Source organism: Jaculus jaculus, chromosome 14 (assembly GCF_020740685.1).
Source record: "Jaculus jaculus isolate mJacJac1 chromosome 14, mJacJac1.mat.Y.cur, whole genome shotgun sequence".
In the NCBI taxonomy this organism is placed as follows: domain Eukaryota; kingdom Metazoa; phylum Chordata; class Mammalia; order Rodentia; family Dipodidae; genus Jaculus; species Jaculus jaculus.
In genome coordinates, this window is record NC_059115.1 from 50,544,373 (window position 1) to 50,563,650 (window position 19,278).

At 42.1% G+C, this 19,278-nt stretch overlaps 1 protein-coding gene across 2 annotated transcripts in view; it reads left to right on the forward strand.

Annotated features, from left to right (window-relative positions):
• Nucleotides 1-19,278, forward strand: part of Frmd4b (FERM domain containing 4B) — a 363,678-nt gene that overhangs the window by 66,318 nt on the left and 278,082 nt on the right. The window contains exon 1 of one of the 2 annotated variants that reach the window (XM_045133598.1): nucleotides 4,364-4,451. The exons of the other annotated variant lie outside the window; for it this stretch is intronic. The gene's annotated coding sequence lies outside the window, so the exon portion shown is untranslated. Of the gene's footprint in view, nucleotides 1-4,363; nucleotides 4,452-19,278 lie in introns of those variants that run through there. 2 annotated transcript variants of the gene reach the window in all.

Sequence of the window (19,278 nt, forward strand, 5' to 3'; positions counted from 1 at the left end):
GACCCTGAGGGGACCATGAAGAAAGAGATTTGCTTTGGTGGCTTCTCATGCATCATTTAAAACCTGCTGCTGCTACATCTTAGTTTGGCTTAGATCTCAACAGCGTGTTTCTTTCATCATTAGCCAGTACAACCAGGCTATGTACAGGAGAGTGCCAATCCTTATCTCTTTTCTCTACCTGTCCATATTTTCCCCCATAAATTAGATTACTTTGATTAATAATATCTTGTGAGATCAGAGCTTGTTATGAGATTCTAGTGATTATCCAGAAGGATATAATTAAACTACAGTTGTGTTGTGTAATTCAGGAAACAAAGACATTTAATATGAAGGGAAATCACAAAGGTTCAGCTGTTAATTTAATATTCACAAGGTAATAAACTGGGCAAACAAGGCAATACCAACTGTTGAGATCCTTCTGGAATCTAAAGAGGAGATGAAATGATGAACAGTTTTACCTATTTCCATGTAAATTGATTTTGCTCAATCCTTTGGGGGATGCTGCTCAGTCTTGCTGACGTCCTGAGTTGAACGCAATCAACCTAACCCTCCATGTTTCCTCTTTAGGTGAGTCTGATAGTTGTGTCACCATATTTATTTCCCCCCTTTCCTTATAGTAATAGAACAGGCATATGTCTTCCCAGAACAATAACTGCATTTTCCAGCCTGCCTCTCACTGCTTCTCTGTGGCCGGTGACTAGAGTGCTGGCCAGAGAAGTAGATGTCTGCAACTCATGTCTCCGTTTATAAATGAAGTGATTGGGTGACTGGATCTCCTTTCCAGTGCAGGAATGTGTGTATATTGTTGAGCAAGAATAGCTGCTTTGAAACGAGATGCAAGCTGAATGCTGGACCTTTATGACTGCAAAATTTCTTTAGCTTGTTCAGGCCTTCTTGCACAACTCTTGGATGAGAAAGAGTACAACTTCTTTGTATTACATTTCAGAGTAGATTTGTTACAGCAGACAAATCTGATTCCCTAGTTTTTGAAACACAGACTAAATAACCCAGAGGTTTCTGTATCAGTGGCAAAGGTGGTGGATGGATAATTCTAGCAACAAATGACATCCTTGCACTCAAGCAGGCTTACACAATGAAATCAGTTCTCACTGTGTAGAAGTGGCTGCTGAGTGGTAGGGCAGGCCCTTGAGTTGCTCCATTCACGAATGGCTCAGTGCTGTTTTTTTGTCCTCCCCATCCTGGTATTATTGGTTTCATTGCATTTTTGTAGCTGACATGATGCTTCTAATTCTGACAGAGAGATGCCAGCTTTTTTTTCCCCCTCAGGAAAGCAGAAAATTTCCAGGAGGTTTCTGCCTGTCTCGGTCTTGTTGTCCCATTCATGTTCTAGAGGCCAATATTGAGTGGCATTCCTGACCCTGTTACTTGACAAGGGGAATTAAGTTAACCTAGAAGCAAATGGGCTCACCTTTGAGGTTTGAGTGGGGTCTGTAAGGGGGAAGGGACTAAGAAATAAATGTCACTGATGTAGTAATTGACATGAAAGACCGATGGGCCACCAGTACCACCAGCAGTGTCTGCTGCGCAAGAAAGCATTAGAACAGGATCTGAAGTTTATTTTCCCTGAAAAGATGTACATTGTGGATTTGTTTTAGCATAATATAGGCAGGAAAGAAGATGCAGGCAAAACGTGACAATCCATGAACTGGAAACTGTGGGAGTTCATTATGCTTTTCTTCTCCTTCTACATGTGTTTGAATTTGTAATTTTTTTATTTTAATTTTTGAGGCAAACTCAACAGACTGGCCTTTTTTATGTAAAAGAGGAGGGGGAGGATATATTGATGTGCCAGGTTCTCCAGCCACTGTAATCTAACTCCAGGTGTGCATGCTATCTAGTGTGCATAGGTGACCTTGTGCGCTGTGTCACCTTGTACAGGGCTTACATGGGACCCAGAGAGTGGAACATGAGTCCTTAGGCTTGGCAGGCAAGTGCCTTAACTGCTGGGCTATCTGTCCAGCCCTGAATTTGTAATTTTTAAACTTTAATAGAAAATAACTGAAAGCAACAGAAGAATATTAGAGAATTTTGAAAGGTTTTCATGCTAACAATATTTGATAACATTCACTGAAGGATTGTTGGCTTTTTAGAAAATGTTATCATTCTCTCAGTGTGGTTTGTGTCAGTAGGAGACTTGACAAGGTAAATGTATTCAAAAAAGTTCTTGGTGATAAGCTGTTGGTATGGTCTCACAGGGATGTGTTGGGGGCCAGAGGAAAGCTATATAAAGTCACTGTGTTTCGGAAGAATGTTGGGGAGAAAAGAATCCTGGGGAGAGAGGAATCAAGGTTTGTCTGTCATTTCCCTCAGAGGCCAGGATGAATCTTCTGCCACTAGAACCTCTATTGTTAGCTTGGGCCAAGACTATGACGACTTGGTTGTGGAACTTTTGTAAGCTCTTACTAGACCATTTCAGGCCAAAAGCAAGATCTGTTCTCAGATCCAGGATGGAGCACCATGACTCAGGTATGGGCTTAGGAAGGCCTGTGTTGTGGTTAAGGGTTAGCCCTACAAAACTGAGGTGCTTGCATCATGGTCTTATTTCTCCTGCCCAGCAATTATGTAGCTCAGGGCAAGTGAGCTAACGCCTCAACATTAGTCATTTTATAGCTAATTGAAGGGGTCCCTGCTTATACCTGAAAGTTGTCTGCAGACAGTTCTCAGTTCTCACACATACTCACAAGGCTCACTGTGCCTTCAGCTTATCTAGTTATTGGATCAAGCACCTCCTGAGGCCAGACATGCTGGGGGAAGGCAAAAGGGCTCGAGGAGGGACCCTCCCTCACCACTGAGCTCACCACTGAGGGATGAGAACAGTGGATACGACTGCAGCTTTCTTGGTCCTCTGTGAAAAATACTGTTCATGTGACATCTCATAGGATTCTCAGTAAGCTTGAGCCTAGGTTACTCCCCGGTAATCTACACCCAAGTATACCATGTTAAAGTTTTTTTTTTTTTTTTCCTCATTCCTATCTCAGCTACTCCTTTATCTATGCTGGGAAATAACATGTCCCACAAAGTACTTGTCCATAATGCTTTGTTCTGAGGCCAAAGCATCATCCACACACTATGAAATTAATTGGGATGATAGAGATAAGACCCCATGAGCAGTGTGTGCCTCTCAGTACGTATAAACTGAGTGGGGCAATCAGCCTGACTTTCCCATAAAGAGCATCTGTAAGAAGGAGGAAAGGTGGTGGTGGTATTTATTATTCAAATTGGACCGTTTTGTGAATGTGAGGGCAGTGTATTAACTACTCAGAGATAATGATGAAAACAGACTATTCGGGAAAAACAAGTTTGCACAATTGCTGTGGATTTTCAGGAACACAAGGAGACCCCTATGCAAAGGAAGTCCCAGCCAGTCATCATAAACACTCCCCAATGTCACCCATACTTTCACATTTGTATGCGTGTGCATTTTTGCACGTGGGTATATGTGCGTGGAAGGGTCATCTCTTGAAACTCCATCTGAGGGTTTCTCACTGACCTTGAATTCCCCAAGTAGGCAAGGTTTGTTGATCCGGGAGTGTTGAGCTATACTTATCTCTGCTTTCCTGTCCTGGGATTACAAATGCATTCCACCATTTTTTTTTTTTTTTTTTTTCCGAGATAGCATCTCATTCTAACCCAGGCTGACCTAGAATTGATTATGTAGTCTTAGGCTAGCCTTGAACTCATCTCATAGCAATCCTTCTACATCTGCCTCCCAAATTCTGGGATTAAAGGCAGGCATCACCATACCCAGCTTGCCTATGTGTGTGTGTGTATATATATATATATATGTGTGTGTGTGTGTGTGTGTGTGTGTGTGTGTGTGTGTGTGTTATACTCTTTTTTCCCCTTGCTTCTTTCTGTGGGGGCCCTCCTCAGTGGGGTTATGGTATTCACTATGGGGTTATGAAGGCCTCAGTCAGTCCCTGTAAGGTAGTAGGGGTTGGGGGACCATGCCTCAGGGTATTCCTACCCACTCCGTGGCTCTTACAATCCTTTTGCCTCCTCTTTCACAATGTTCCCTGAGCCATGGCAGGTCTGTTGGCAGTCTGATTTGGTTTTGAGACCTCTGTAGTATTTACTCTCTGGCCCTCTATTGAAGTAGTTTGCAAACATGCTCTCCTGAAAGAATGTATTCTTAGTTTTATCAGAAGGTTTGGATGCCTCATCAAGGCTGAGAGTTACTGATGACAGTATGAGCCTTCTGTTTATAAGACCAGTAAGCTGACAGGTGCGGGGAGGGAAATGGCCTAGACGTGCGATCCGAGGCAGGAGTAAGAAACTACTTTCTCCGCTCTCCTCTCTTTCCAGCCTTGTCTCCTTATCTTTGTGACAGCGCTCCTGGCTTCTGCCTACACAGCGTGTCCACTTGACCAGTGTGGATCTCAGCGGACGGCAGTCAGATTGCCGGCCAACACTTGATGATGAATAATACAGTGAGTTGGTTTGTCATCTGGCAATGTAAAGCACATGCATGCCAGCATGTCTTTCCTTTGTGGTGGCACCATCTGGACATCAAATCATATAGTGTCTCCAATGAGTGCCATTTGATGGGCATGTGTGATGGATGGAAATCTTTGCAGTGAAAGGACTGTGGAACATGAGTGGGGCCATATGCCTTTGATAGAGGGTTATTATTCACTCACTTATTCATTCAGTAAACACTTGCTGGTGTTCTGCTATAGGGGGAATACAAAGCCAGGTTGCAAACAAGTAGTCCTTGTCTTTATGGATTTTCAAGAAGACAATAAAAGTAAAAATCAATAATAGACAGCTAAGGAGATGAATAACAAAGAGGTAGACAATTGTTACCTCAGTTGGCTATAGACAAGAACAATAAAATCATAACACAAACAGGCAACAATTATTGAGTATCTGTGAGGTCCCCAAGTGTTTTTTTTTTTGTCTGATTTGTTAATGTTTTAATTGGCAGCTTTACTATTCGAACATATTGTAAATTAATCATATATGCATTGGGTTTTACTCCTTTTTTAAAAAATTACTTCTTTGAGAAGTGAGAGAAGGGAAGAAAGAGAGAGAGAGAGCACGCCAGGGCCTCCAGCCACTGCAAACGAACCTTGTGCATCTGGCTTACATGGGTCCTGGGGCATGAAACTGAGATCCTTTGGCTTTGCAGACAAACACCTTAACTGCGAAGCCCTTTCTCCACCCCATTGGGTTTTGCTCTTATGTCCCCTCTTCGACACACCCTTCCCACCGAGGCCCTCCTCAGTGGGGTTATCATAACCACCTGTTTTGGACATGTCATGTGTTGGTACCATCATTCCCCTTCTCCCTGCCCCACTCCATTGGGGGAACCCCTTTAGTGTGATTGCTGGCATTCATTGTGGAGTTGGGATAGCCATTCTGACCAGAGTGAGATGAAATCTCAAAATTGTTTGAGTTAACATTTCCTTGATGCTAAAATTGTTGAGCATCTTTTATGTATTTATTGCCATTTGTATTTCTTCCTTTTAGAATTGTCTATTCAGTTCCTTGCTCCATTTTTTCGCTTTTATTTTATTTATTTTATGTGTAATATAACAGATTATATTCATTTATCCCCTTATCCCTTCTCTCTTTACCCTGAAGACCTGCCTCAGTGGAGGTGATGGAGTCATGGATGCCTCAGTCACTCCCTGTAGGACAGTAGAGGACCATGATAACTCTCCTAATCTTTCTACTCCCACCCCTTTCTCAATGTTTCCCAAACCATGACATGCCTGTTGGCAGTCCAGTTTAGTGTTGAGCTCTCTGTAGTCTCTGGATTTCTGGAATTGCATTGAATCTCTACATTGCTTTTGGTGGTATGACCATTTTCATCATATTATATATTCCAAACCATGAACATTGGAGAGCTTTCCATCTTCTCATGTCTTCCTTAATACCTTTCTTCAGTGTTTTAATGTGGTCATTGTAGAGCTCTTTCACTTCATTGGTTAGGGATAGTCCAAGGTAATTATTTTTGTGGCTGTTGTAAATGGGACTGCTTTATTGGTTTCTTTCTTCGTATGTTTGTCATTGGAATATACAAAGGATACTGTTTTATTTTTATTTTCTTTTCGTGTGTGTGTTGTGAATTTTGTATCCTGTCATCTTGTTGGGCGAGATTATTAGCTCTAGGAGTTTTTTGGGTCCTCTTAATCAGACAGTCATATAACTTGCAAATAAGTATTTTTTTTTCTTTCCAACATGTATCTTTTTTACTTCTTTCTCTTGTTTTATTGCTTGAGCTAAAACTTCAAGTGCTATATTAAATAAAAGTGGGGAGAGTGGGATTTATTATGGTTTGCCCCTCTTAATATGACATGATATTTAGGCCTGTTGTTATATATAGTCCTTATTATGTTGAGATATGCTTGAGATATGATCCCTTCATCCATAGTCTCTCTGGTGTTTTAATCATGTCATATTTTGAAATGATCATGTGATTTCTATCCTTCAGTCTGTTGATGTGATATATGAACCATTTCTGAATCCTTTGGATGAATCCTACTTTATCAAGGTAGATGATACTTTGTATGTATTCTTGGATCTTATTTGCAAGAGTTTTATTGAGAATTTCTTCCTTTGAGTACATCAGAAATATTGGTCCATAATTTTCTTTTCTCGTTATGTCTCTGCCTGGTTTTGGTACTAGTATAATGCTGGCTTCATAGAAGGAGTGAGGGAGCCTTCCCTCCTTTTCTGCTTTGTGAAACAACTTGAGAAGATGTGGTTTTAGTGACGGTAGTGAATCCATCTGGGCCTGGACTTTTTTTTTTTTTTTTCCATTAGCAGGCTTTTAATAAACCTCTGTCTCCTTAGATGTTATAGCTCTATTCATGTCATTTATCTCCATTGGGTTTACTTTTGGTAGGTCACATGAGCCAAAAAAATGCATCCATTTCTTCTAGATTTGCCCATTTTGTGGAATATAGGTTGTTAAAATGATTGTCCCTTTTTCATTGGTATCTGTTGTAACATCTCTTTTTTTCATCTCTAATCTTAATGATTAGAGTCATCTCTCCTTTTCTTTTGATCAATTTGACCAGGGCTTTGCAGCCTTGTTATTTTTAATTCCAATTTCATATTTCTTTCTTTTCATTTAATAGAAATAAAAAACAATTACATCTGTTCTTTTCATCAATGACCATTATCAGATTGATTTTGACTAACGTAATATGTATGGCGAATGTTTCTGTGACAAATGGAGTTGAAATAGAGCACTTTCCTTTCTTTAAATCTGTGAGGAACTTTTTTTATTAATTAGAAAGCTGTGTAGATGCATCATATGTTAGTACCATCTCAACCTTATATATTTTAAAATTTTATTTATTTATTTGCAAGCAGAGAGAGATAGAAGAGAGACACAGAGAGAAAGGGCATGCCAGGGCCTGTAGCCACTGTAAATAAGCTCCAGATATATGTGCCATTTTTGCATCTGGCTTACGTGCAGCCTGGGGAATTGAACCTGGGTCCTTTGGCTTCGCAGGGAAATGCCTTAGCCACTAAGCCATCTCTCAAGCCCTCAACCTTACATTTTTAAAGAACTAGCTCTTGGTTTCATCATCTTTAAAAATTGTTTTCATTTATTATTCATTGATTTTTGTCCCTGATCTTGATAATTTCTTTTCATTTGGTATTTTTTAGATTGGATTATTACTGTTTTCCCAAGCCTCCAGATGTATCATTAAGTTATTTCTTTGAGACCTGTTTATTTTTGTAATATAGACATTTAGAGCTATAATATTCCCTCTCAGGACTACCTTTATTGTGTCCCATAAGTTTTGGTAGGCTGTGTTTTCATTCTCATTCAGTTCTAGAAATTTCTTTTTTCCTCCTTGATTTCTTCAATGACTCATTCGTTATTCAGTAGCATATCATTCAATCTCCAGGAGTTGATGTATTTCTGTTATTTCTTTTGTTGTTGAGTTTTAGCTTTATTGCTTTGTGGTCAGATATAAGAGAGTTATGTCAGTTTTCCTGAGTTTTTGGAGACTTACTTTATGTCCTAATATATGATTTATTTTGGAGAAGATTCCACGAGCTGCTGAGAAGAATGTATATTTTATAGAGTTTGGATGGCATGTTCTGTAGATATTGTTAAGTTTTTTTGACATGTGGTGCTGTTTAGCTCCATTAGTTCTCTATTTTCTGTTTAGATGATCTGTCCATTGATGATAGTGGGGTATTAAGGACATCAGTTATTATTGTGTTGGGGTTTATTTTAGATTTAATGTCAAGCATATTTTTATTTATAAAATTTGGTTCATCTGTGTTTTGTGTGTATATGTTATAATATCCTCTTATTGAATTGTTCCCTTGATGAGTAGAAAATTGTCTTCTTTATATCTTTTGGTTCCTTTTGGTTTAAAGTCTTCTTTGTCAGGTATTAGTATAGTGACACTTGCTTGTTCCCTCTTTCCTTTCGCTTGGACTATCTCTGTGTTGATTATCATCTATTTCATGTTGCTGTGTATTGAGTTCTTTTACATTCTCTCCCACCTCATTCGGTCCTCTATAAAGTTCTGTTGGTTGACTCTCTCCTGTCTCACTCTGTCTTTTCTTCATGGCCTCATTAAGTTTGTTGACTATGCTTATTACAGTTGCATTTTGGAATTCTTTGTCTGAAGTTTCCTCTAATTAGTTTTCATTGGAGTCTTCCACTATGGGACTAGGCGGTTTTAGTGGGGACATCTTGCCTTGGTTTCTTGTGTTACTTGTTTTGTGTTAGGGTTTCCCATCCACAGAGAGTCCTTTCGTTTTACTGAGAATGCAGCAACAATGGCTCCTGTGATGCCTGTGTTGAATGACCTCATCTGCCTTGATCCTAGTTTTCCTGGGATGGTGGTCTGTCCACAGGTCTGGAATGGGAACACTGGAAGCTGAGCAGGCTTCTCCTGGTGTATGTGCTCTTCATGAGGGTCTGCATTGGGGAGTGTGATCAGCTCCAGTGTCTGTTCTCAGGGCCGAGCAGGCGGGGAGGCTAGGAAGTGAAGCCAGTGCCTTGTGCACCTGATCTCCACTTGTAACTTGTGGGGTCCAGGGGTTGTCCTGAGGTACTAACTGGGGCAGGAGGTACTGAGTGTGGCAGGAGCAGCACTCACCTGAATCCTAGGTGGTCTACTCTATGCTTGGGGTTCCTGAATGCAAGATCAGCTTAGGGTCCCTACTCAGTGTGAAGCAGGTGGATGGGCAGGGCAGTGAGTTCAGGGCCAAATAGGGCTGACTACCAATCACAGCTTGTGTGTGCGCGGGGGTGAAAACTGGGGTAGTATCAAAGGGACTCAGTGGGGCTGAGGAGGCACTTTCACCTGGATCCTGGGTGGCCTACTCTGTGTCCAGCATCAGGACTGTGATCAGCTTGGGGGTCCCTACTCCCTTAGGTGACCTTACACATATTTTCCTTTTACCGACACATTTAATTAAGGTCCACCACAATCCTGTGGGTGTTGACAGTGTTTCAGCACCCATTTCACAGATGAGAAAACAAATTGGCTAATGTGCATGCCCACCGTCACAGGGATACGAAGTGGTGAAGCCAAGGTTTAAATGTATAGTGAGCCCTCCTTGTGCATGAGTTCTGCACCCTTATGTTTAACCAGATGAAGATCAAAAACATTTGCAATCTGTGCTAAACATATAGAAACTTTGTATTCCTGTCACTGTTCCCTAAACATTACAATTTCACAATTATTTCCGAATCATTGAAATTGTTTGGAAAATTACTAGTAATCTAGAGATGACTTAAAATGTATGAGAGAAATGAGCTCAGCGATGCATACTTTCAGTCTCCGCTACTTGAGAGACGGAGGCTGGAGGATCACTTGAGTTTAAGACCATTCTGGGTAATCCAGCAAGGCCATTCTCAACCAAACCATTTTCAATCAATCAATCAATCAATCAATTAAAGTGTATAGAAGGATGATCATAGATTACATGCAAGTTTCTATATTATGTCTTGTACAAAAGACTTGAATATCTCTGAGTTTTGGCTTTGGAGAGGGTCTGAGAGCCAACCCTGTGGCTAAGAAGGGAGATTGGACTCAGGCACCATAAACAGCTGTTTTAGACTCTTTAGCCACGGTGTTTTATGACCTCAGTAGAGGGGTGCTCTTCTGAGAAACCATCACTGGAGCTATTCCGCCTCCTTCACCCCTGCCTTGCACAGGCAAGTGCCTTATGAGTATGGCAGTGAATTATAAGCAAGTGAATTAATGCAGGCACCCATACATCTATATCCATATCTTCTGGAAAATGATATGTGGTGGGAATGAGCTACACTGGGTCCTGCCTCACCTGTCCTCATTATTTTTTTCTTCCTGTGTGTTTGAGGTACTGCCAGCTCTTGTGGCTCACACACTGCTGGACTCTGACATGAAAGGTGAAATGCAGTAATTAGACAGAACTCATTAAATCAGTTAAATGATTCTGAAGTAGAAACCAGAGAACCATAATTTACTAAAATGTTTGAAGAGTTAGTATGCAGTGAGAATAATAAAAATATGAAGCAAAACTCTTCCAGATTGCTGCAAGAAAAAAAAAAGGCAATCAATCATAAACATAGATGCACTGAGGATATATTTATGGCATTTTCTTCAAATGGGTAACACGGTGTAAAAGTGTGTGTGCTTAGGCAGAAGCTAAGTTTAGTTGAGCTGACTTGAAATCTGAGGGTGTGTGCACCCTAAAGGTTGGTTCAAGTAAGATTCTTCGGTAGATATTTGAGAGGAATCTGCGGGTAGGTACAATTCAAACAAGTTCGTTTAAAAATATGTGTGTGTCCATGTGTGACCATCCATGCACAGATGTTTGTGTATGTGTGTGGGGGGAGGGGAACCAGAGGCTGACGTCTGGCATCTTTCTCAGTTGTTCCCTGCCTTATTTTTTTTTTTTTAATTTTTATTTATTTATTTGAGAGCGACATACACAGAGAGAAAGGCAGATAGAGGGGGAGAGAGAGAATGGGCGTGCCAGGGCTTCCAGCCTCTGCAAACGCACTCCAGACGCGTGCGCCCCCTTGTGCATCTGGCTAACGTGGGACCTGGGGAACCGAGCCTCGAACCAGGGTCCTTAGGCTTCACAGGCAAGCGCTTAACCGCTAAGCCATCTCTCCAGCCCTCCCTGCCTTATTTTTGAGACAGAGACTGAAACTGGAGCTCAGCTAGTCTAGCTAGCCAGCAAGCCTCAGGGACTCTCCTGTCTCTGTCTCCCCAGCATTGGGACTATAAGCGTATGCTACCTACTGGGGATCCAAACTGAGGTCCTTAGGCTTCTGCAACAAGCACTTTACTGACTGAGCCATCTCTCCAGCACTCTTCAAACCAGTTTTAAGTGATGTTTTTTGAACTTAAAGCTATTGTTGTTTGAAATAAGCTATATTACTTTTTTTTTTTTTTTTTTTTTTTTGCCTCCCTCTAGAGGACCATGGAGGTCTCCCGCTAGGGAAAATAGAATCTGCCCAGCACTTGGCCTCTGACTGCAAGGATGTTTCTCCAGGCCATGTTTAAATCTTAATGACAACTTTGGGTCTCTCGGTAATTGATATCCTGAAGGTACCCATGCACTCATTCAGCTCTTGAGATATGTAACTCATGTGAGATGAAAGAGGAGAATGTTTGCTGACTGTACGTTTTTTTTTTTTTTGTAATCTTCAGACCCCTGAACATGGTTAATCAGCCCATCAAAACAAACAAACAAACAAACAAAACAAACAAACAAACAAAACAACCCTTCCTTGTTTGGCATTTGTACATGAAAGAAACATCATAGCCCTTCCTCAGTCATTAGCAAACTCCTACTTCAGAGCCCAGGTGAAGTGCTATCACTGTTTCAAAAACGAAAACGGAACATTCTAAATTCCAGGTGAGGTTAAACTTTCCTGTTTTGCCCTACCCATCTTAATGCTTTCACAGAATAGTTGTCATGATTATCAGTTAACAACTTGTACTCCGTGAGCATGAACTTGTATTTCTAGTCCACCGATGTATACATGCCCTGGGCGTAGCCTTGTGTCAATGTCTACTAAATAGTTTTGGAAGGGTTGAGGTATTCTACAAAGTAACAAGCTATGTTTGACATCGTCTCTGTAGGTTTTCTGGGGTTCTGTGGTGTAATTCTGAATACTGGCTTGCTACCTGAGTTCCTCCAAAGCAGAGCCTGAGTTTAGGAAGTTCATTTTGGGAAGAAAGTCCCTGGAAGCAGGAGAAGGGACGAGGAGGGTGAGCAAGGGAAGGGGTCAAGTCAAGAAAGATGACCTTTTAGTACACCACGGCTCATCTGTGTTAGGACCCTGAGGCCCACAGGCTGGGACATTTATCTACTGTTCCCCTTTAAGGGATGCTCCGTGCCTGTTGCCTTTTCCTAACCCATGCTCAGACACAGGAGGAAGACAGTGTCGACATTGAACTGCCTGCTTTGGTCGAGTCTGAAATCCGGGAAATGCGAATAAGTCACCTTCTATTACCATAGCCAGTACCCAAGATAAGTCAGCTTAAAAAGGGAGAAGGCATGTTTGGCTCACAGTTTTGGTGTTTCAGCTCATGGCCAGTTTTCCCTATTGCTTTGGGCCTGTGGTAGCACATCACAGCGGGGATGTGCATCTGAGCAACGTTCTTTACCTTGTGGCCAGGGTATAAAATGAGAGGAAAAAGGAACCATGGCCACGCCATGCTCCATAGGGGGATTAGCCCAATGACTAGAATACCTTCCCCTTCTACAAGGATTCTACCACCTCCGCATAGTGCTTCCGTGGAAACCAAACCTTTCTCACTTGGGCCTTTGGAGATCATTCTAGACTTAAAATACAAGTGTTAACTACTAAGACCAAAAATGTGTTGCTAATGCAGAAATGGTAAAGCTGTGCTTCAGCAAAAATTAAAGTGTACAAAGAAAAGCAGCCATACCAGGTTGGGGACGTACAAGCAGGGAGACATAGTGGCCCCAGGTGACCCTGCTTCCACTCTGGACGTGTTGCCATTTTAGCGGAGCACACAAGAAGAACCTCCTCCCGGGACCCTGAGTTCATGTTCTGTACTGACAAGCCAGACACTCATAGAAGCCCTGGTGCTTCCTGTGTGGAACCGGCATTTTACTTTCCTGCCTCTCTCTTCGGTATTACCTATTTTCTCTTCTTATGTTATTACAAACGCAATGCATACTTATTCCAGGAAATTCAGAAAACACAACCGACCAGGATCAATAAATTAAAAGTCATTAATAGTTCCCTTAAACAGTGGGTTGGGAAGATGGCTCAGTGGTTCACAGTGCTTGCTTGTAAAGCCTGCCGTGTACGTTAAGCCAGACACAAAAAGTCTAGTGTTCATTTACAGTGGCAAGAGGTCCTGACGTGTGTGTGAGCAAGGGAAGGGGTCAAGTCCAGAAAGACGACCCTTTAGAATACCATGGTTCATCTGTGTTAGGACCCTGAGGCCCAGAGGCTGTGCATGTGTGATGCATGTGCACACACACACACGTACACACACACACACACACACACAAATAATAAGGTAGCTGCTCTATACAAAGACAGCCATGAGAATCAATTTGCATATTTGCTCTCAGTTCTTTTTAAAATTTTATTTCTTCATTTATTATTCATTTTGTGTATGTGTATGTTTGCATGTATAAACTTACACACCACAGCATGCATGTAGGCACTGAGAAATTAAACCCAGGCCAACAGGCTTTGCAAGAAAACACCTTCTACCACTGAGCTACCTCCCAAGCCCTTCTTTCAGTTTTTCAGACACTAGAAAATATAATCACTTTATTTATACCGCCATTCGCATTTTCATTAATTATGGACATTTTTGTATTGGCAAATATGAGTAAATAAAAATACTACAATACACTGTAAAAACATATATGTGTTCATGCCTACCTGTGATACATGTGTATGTGTGTGTGTGTTGTGTGAGTATCTGCATGAATTATATTACACCCAAATTATCTCTATTATCTAGAGCCACAGCCAGAAAACATTTTCTTGAAAGAGCCAGATAGACCACACAGTCTCTTAAGACTCCTTGGTTCTACCTGGGTGGTGAGCAGGCAGCCCCAGACAGTACGTAAAAAAATGACTGTGGCTATGTTCCAGAATACTCGATTTAGCCAGCCCTGGGACTGTAGTTTTCTGACCCCTGCTCTAGGGAGAAACACTAATAGCATACTTCCAGATATTCATGTCCATTTTTTACCCCACAAAATGGAATCTTAATGCATAAGCTGTCTTGCATATTAAAATATTTATTGGTATCTGTGATGTGCCAGTTCTTATATAGTGGTGCAGAAAATGGTGAGCAAAATAATGACCCTCCCTTCCCCCGCTCTGGTGGATTTACTACAGGAGATGCAATTAACATAATAAGTGCTCTAATAGGAATGGGATTGTAGAGGGAAAAAAATCAGCTGTAGTATAACTTTTGTAACCAATCCCTGTTTATGAGCATTTAATTTCCTTAATTTTTTTTAATAAGAGACTACACTGTCATAAACATTTTTAGGACTATATCATTATGAAAAAGTATCATTTTCTTCTTAGGCTAAATTCTTTGCAGCAGAATAGTTCAGTGAAAAGTCCTACATAGTGTTTCAGTCATTCACTAGATATTGTCTATTTTCTAGGAAACTTATACCAATGCATACTTCTACCTACCTTACTTTTTGTTTTGCCTCCTCTTACTTTATTATTTAAAAAATATTTTCATTCATTTATTTGAGAGAGAGAAAGGGGGGAGAGAGAGAAAGAGAGAGAGAGAGAGAGAGAGAGAGAGAGAGAGAGAGAGAGAGAGAGAATTGGCACGACAGGGCTTCCAGCCACTGCAAACGAACTCCAGACACATGAGCCCCCTTGTGCATCTGGCTGATGTGGTTCCTGGGGAATCAAATCAAGGTTCTTTGGCTTTGCAGGCAAGCGCTGTGACTGCTAAGCCATCTCTCCAGCCCTCCTCTTACTTTCCTTGTGAAAACACATTGGGTTTGATGGGTGGACAAAGTAAAATGAAATGTGTCCTTAGGAGAAAGTCGTGAGACAGAGATGGCGAGGCAGGGGCTCACTTGTGGGAGAAGGAATTCTGTCTCTGATGGTGTGTCTCTCTGGGGGCATCTAGTGATTTGATCTCTAAATAACAGTTAGAAATAAATCTCGGAAGTTCTTTAGAGTTAGCCAGCACCAGTTATTAACTGCCTTTATCTTGTGCCAGAAATGATGCTACACCCTTCATGTGCATGATCTGAGTTAAATCTCAAAACGAAATACAACTGCTGTCAAATGGCTCTGACCTAAATCTTACAACAATGTGGAACTGAGGGGCCACAACTGTCCAGAGGGCAGGGAGCAGGTCTCTGACTGAGTCTTGAACCGGGGACAGATGTCTGGGGCTTGAACGGTGTGGACCAGTGTGATGTCTGAATGCATATTGACATCACTGGAGACATTTAAATACTGGAAGACGTCTTATAAGAATCCATACCAAAGGCTTTCAGAAAATGGAAGGACTGAGATGCGCTGGGGTTCCTTTCCTACTTGCTGACCACTCAGAAATTCCTCCTTCCTTAGTGGTGCTTGGGACTCTGCTTGTTAGCATTAGAGCAGGGAACTGTGGGGAAAATGTATGACTTAACTACTCCTCTAATCCGCTCTCTTCTTTTTGTTTTAAAGTAAATTTTATTTTTATTATTTATTTGAGAGAGAGAGAGAGAGCATCATAGAGAGAGAAGGGGGGGGGAGGGAGAGAGAGAGAATGGGTGTTCCAGGGCCTCCTGCCATTGCAAACAAACTCCAGATTCATGTGCCTCCCTTGTGCATCTGACTTAGGTGCATCCTGGAGAATCGAACTGGGGTCCTTTGGCTTTGCAGGCAAACACTTTAATCACTGAGCCATCTCTCCAGCCCCACTCTCTTCTTCTTTTTTTTTTTTTTAAAAAAAAAACTTAGTGAGTTTTTTAAATTAATTAATTTATTTATTTGAGAGTGACAGACACAGAGAGAAAGACAGAGGGAGAGAGAGAGAATGGGCGCACCAGGGCTTCCAGCCTCTGCAAACGAACTCCAGACGCATGCGCCCCCTTGTGCATCTGGCTAACGTGGGACCTGGGGAACCGAGCCTTGAACCAGGGCCCTTAGGCTTCACAGGCAAGCGCTTAACCACTAAGCCATCTCTCCAGCCCCCACTCTCTTCTTTATTTGCTTGTCTGCTATTGATCCCTGGGCAGTGGGCTGGGCTAGGCTGAGGAAAAGACAGACAAGGATCCAGCTCACTACTGTCATCTAGATGTGTCCTCCTCCAGAGGTCACTTCAAATGCTGGTCTGCGTGAAGGTTTACTAAGCTGTTCAAGGGACTCTTTGTTCCCAGGCTTCTGCCCTTGCTCCCCGGATGTTCATCTTTCTGATGCATCTTTTATTCTTCATCTAAACTTTCTTTTACCTGTTGCTACATAACTTAGCCACGAGAGTCTTCTTGCTCCATGTCCCTTTAGGAAACATATATTTTGGCCAGCACCTCCCTCTAAGGATCTCTATTACCTAGCTCATTGTTGACAAATGCCATGCCTCTGACCCAGGCCTCACTGGGACCATACTTGGTCTCATCTTCTGCCAAGAATGTTCCTGGCCTGTATTTACCTGCAACTCTGTGTATGCCTCCCTAGATTGGAAGACAAAGTAGGTCTCTGACAGACAGTCTGACAGGTTCTTGGCTGCCTCAGGTCTTCACTGTGTGTTGTACTTACCTGGAGACTTGCTACAAGCTCTCTGTAGGGCCATTGCTGCTGAGCTCCCGGGGACAGATTGGAAGAGTCCTTCAGGCAGAGGAAGACTGTGAAGGAGGCATCTACAAGATGCTGCAACCCAAGACTCTATGCCTGGAGAGAAGACACCAAGTCAGACCTCTGAATGTCCATGTCACTTAAGCCCTCCTCCCTAGGGCCCTTCAGCTACCCATTCCTTCAGCAAAGTCTCCCGGCACCAGACTTCTGGAATTGTGCTGTCCCGTGTGGCAGCCATTAAGCTACATACGGCTTCTGAGCATGAGAACTGTGGCGGGGCAAAGTAGGAGATAGGGCCTGTATAAAATACATACTGGGTTTTTCAGGTTTAGTACACCAAGTAGAATGAAAAATAATGCATTAGTAATCATATTGCTTAGACTTGGAAATGATAAGAATTTGCTTACATTTGGCTACTTATTTGGGTTAAATATATTATTAAATGTACTCCACATGTTTCTCTTTACTTTGGCTAATGTTGTGCATGTGTGTTTCTCATTTGTGGCTCATCTCATTTTCGTGTGTGTGCACATGTTTGTGTGTGGAGGTGCATTTGTGTGTGTGTGTGTGTGTGTGTGTGCACGTGTGTGTGTACAGGTGCACATGAGTGTGGAGGTCAGAGGACAACCCTGCATACCTTTCCTCAGGGGACATCCACCGCCTTCTTTTTTTTTTTGAGGCAGAGTTTCTCATTGACATAAAATTCACACATTGACATAAAATTCACATATTGACATAAAATTCACCAAATGGGTTAGACTGGCTGGACAGTAAGCTCCAGGGAGCCTCTTGTCTTTGTCTCCCCAGCACTAGGGTCATAAGCATGTGTTACCATGCCTGGCTTTCTTTAAAGTGTGGGATTTAGGGATCAAACTCAGGTCCTCATGCTTACAAGTCAAGCCCGTTACCAGCTGAGCTGTCTACCACTCCAGCTTCTCCTTGTGCTCGCCCAGACCCAGCCCGGGCAAAGTGCTGCGGCTCTGCCATCTTGGTGTACATTGTCAAGCTCTTGCCTGGCACAAAGCAAGAGTATGTTTGTTCTCCTCATTCCTGTTTCATCCCTCTCTGCCCATTTGCCCCCTTCTCTTTCAGAGTTCTAGCGTGGGCTCCATTCATTTGACAAGTAAGTAGTGGGCCAGGCTTGTGCAATACTTAATGATAACTTAGTAAACTAAATAAACTTAATAATAACTAAATAACCTAATGAACTTTGACCCAAAACCTGGCATTATGCCGACAGAGCAGGAACGATCTCTAGCCCCCAGATAAGAAAACTGGCATGGAAAGTTGAAGTGACTTGTTCAAGGTTACTCTGTAGGTGGGCGGCAGGAAACAGAAATTGCAGCACTCTTTTCTGTCCCCAAATTTCATGTTTATGCTGTATTTAAGTGTGCTGATCTAGTTGAGGATTATTCTCCCAGTTGCTTCCTAAATGCTACCTATGTATACTGCATTGCTTCATAGACCCTCTTTCCCAATAGGCTTCATGTAAGAACAGAAAATGCAGAATCTTCTGATCTCCATTGTATCCACAGAGCCTTGTCAAATAACCATTTGGTAAAAGAAAAAAAATGATGCCCCCCAATCATTATAAAGATTCATATTGAATTCTATCTCCCTGCAGAAGATTAGACCAAATTATAGCAAAACTCAAGTCACCCTTCAACGACTGTAATCTTATAAGCATTCATTTTAGAATTTATTTACTCAGAGGCCCATTAAGCAAAGAAATCTCCTTACGTGAGAATCTAAGGAAGAAATCCCTGATGCCCTGCTTGTCTGTCTTTGCAACATGATGCAGTCAGTTACCTGTCTTTTGTCAAAATAGACTATGCAGCCTCTTAACAGCTGTGTGCTGGTTGCTGTCAGAGCTTCGGGAGTCGGGCTTTTGAAAAATTATCTAGGTATAATTTATTCATTTCAAAAAGTGACCTACGTGGATTGAAACTTACAAGGACCACATAATGGTTGACCTCATGGTTGTAAGAAAGGAAACCATCCAGCCCACCAGAGAGGAAAGACAGCTAGGCATGCAAAGCAGAACGCTGGGCTACAACCCATAAGGAATGTGACTATTCTTTTTAATTTAATTTTATTTTAGAGAGAGAGCGAGAGAGAGAGAGAGAGAGAGAGAGAGAGATTGAGAGAGAGAGAGAGAGAGAGAAAATGGGCACGCCAGGGCCTCATCCATTGCAATCAGACTCCAGACACTTGCACCAGCTAGTGGGCATGTGTGACCTTGTGATTGCCCCACCTTTGTGTGCCTGGCTTACGTGGGATCTGAAGAGTTAAACATGGGTCCTTAGGCATCACAGGCAAGCGCCTTAACCACTAAGCCATCCCTCTAGCCCATGGTGACCATTCTTAATTTTGCTATGTACTGTCACTCACTGCAGTCGTGAATGAGCCATGATACCTCATTCCCAAAACTCTTCCCCTTGTCACCTGGAGATTTCCACCCTGGCCATGGTGACATCACAAATCGGCACAAAGGTGGCAGAAGCTGTAGATGG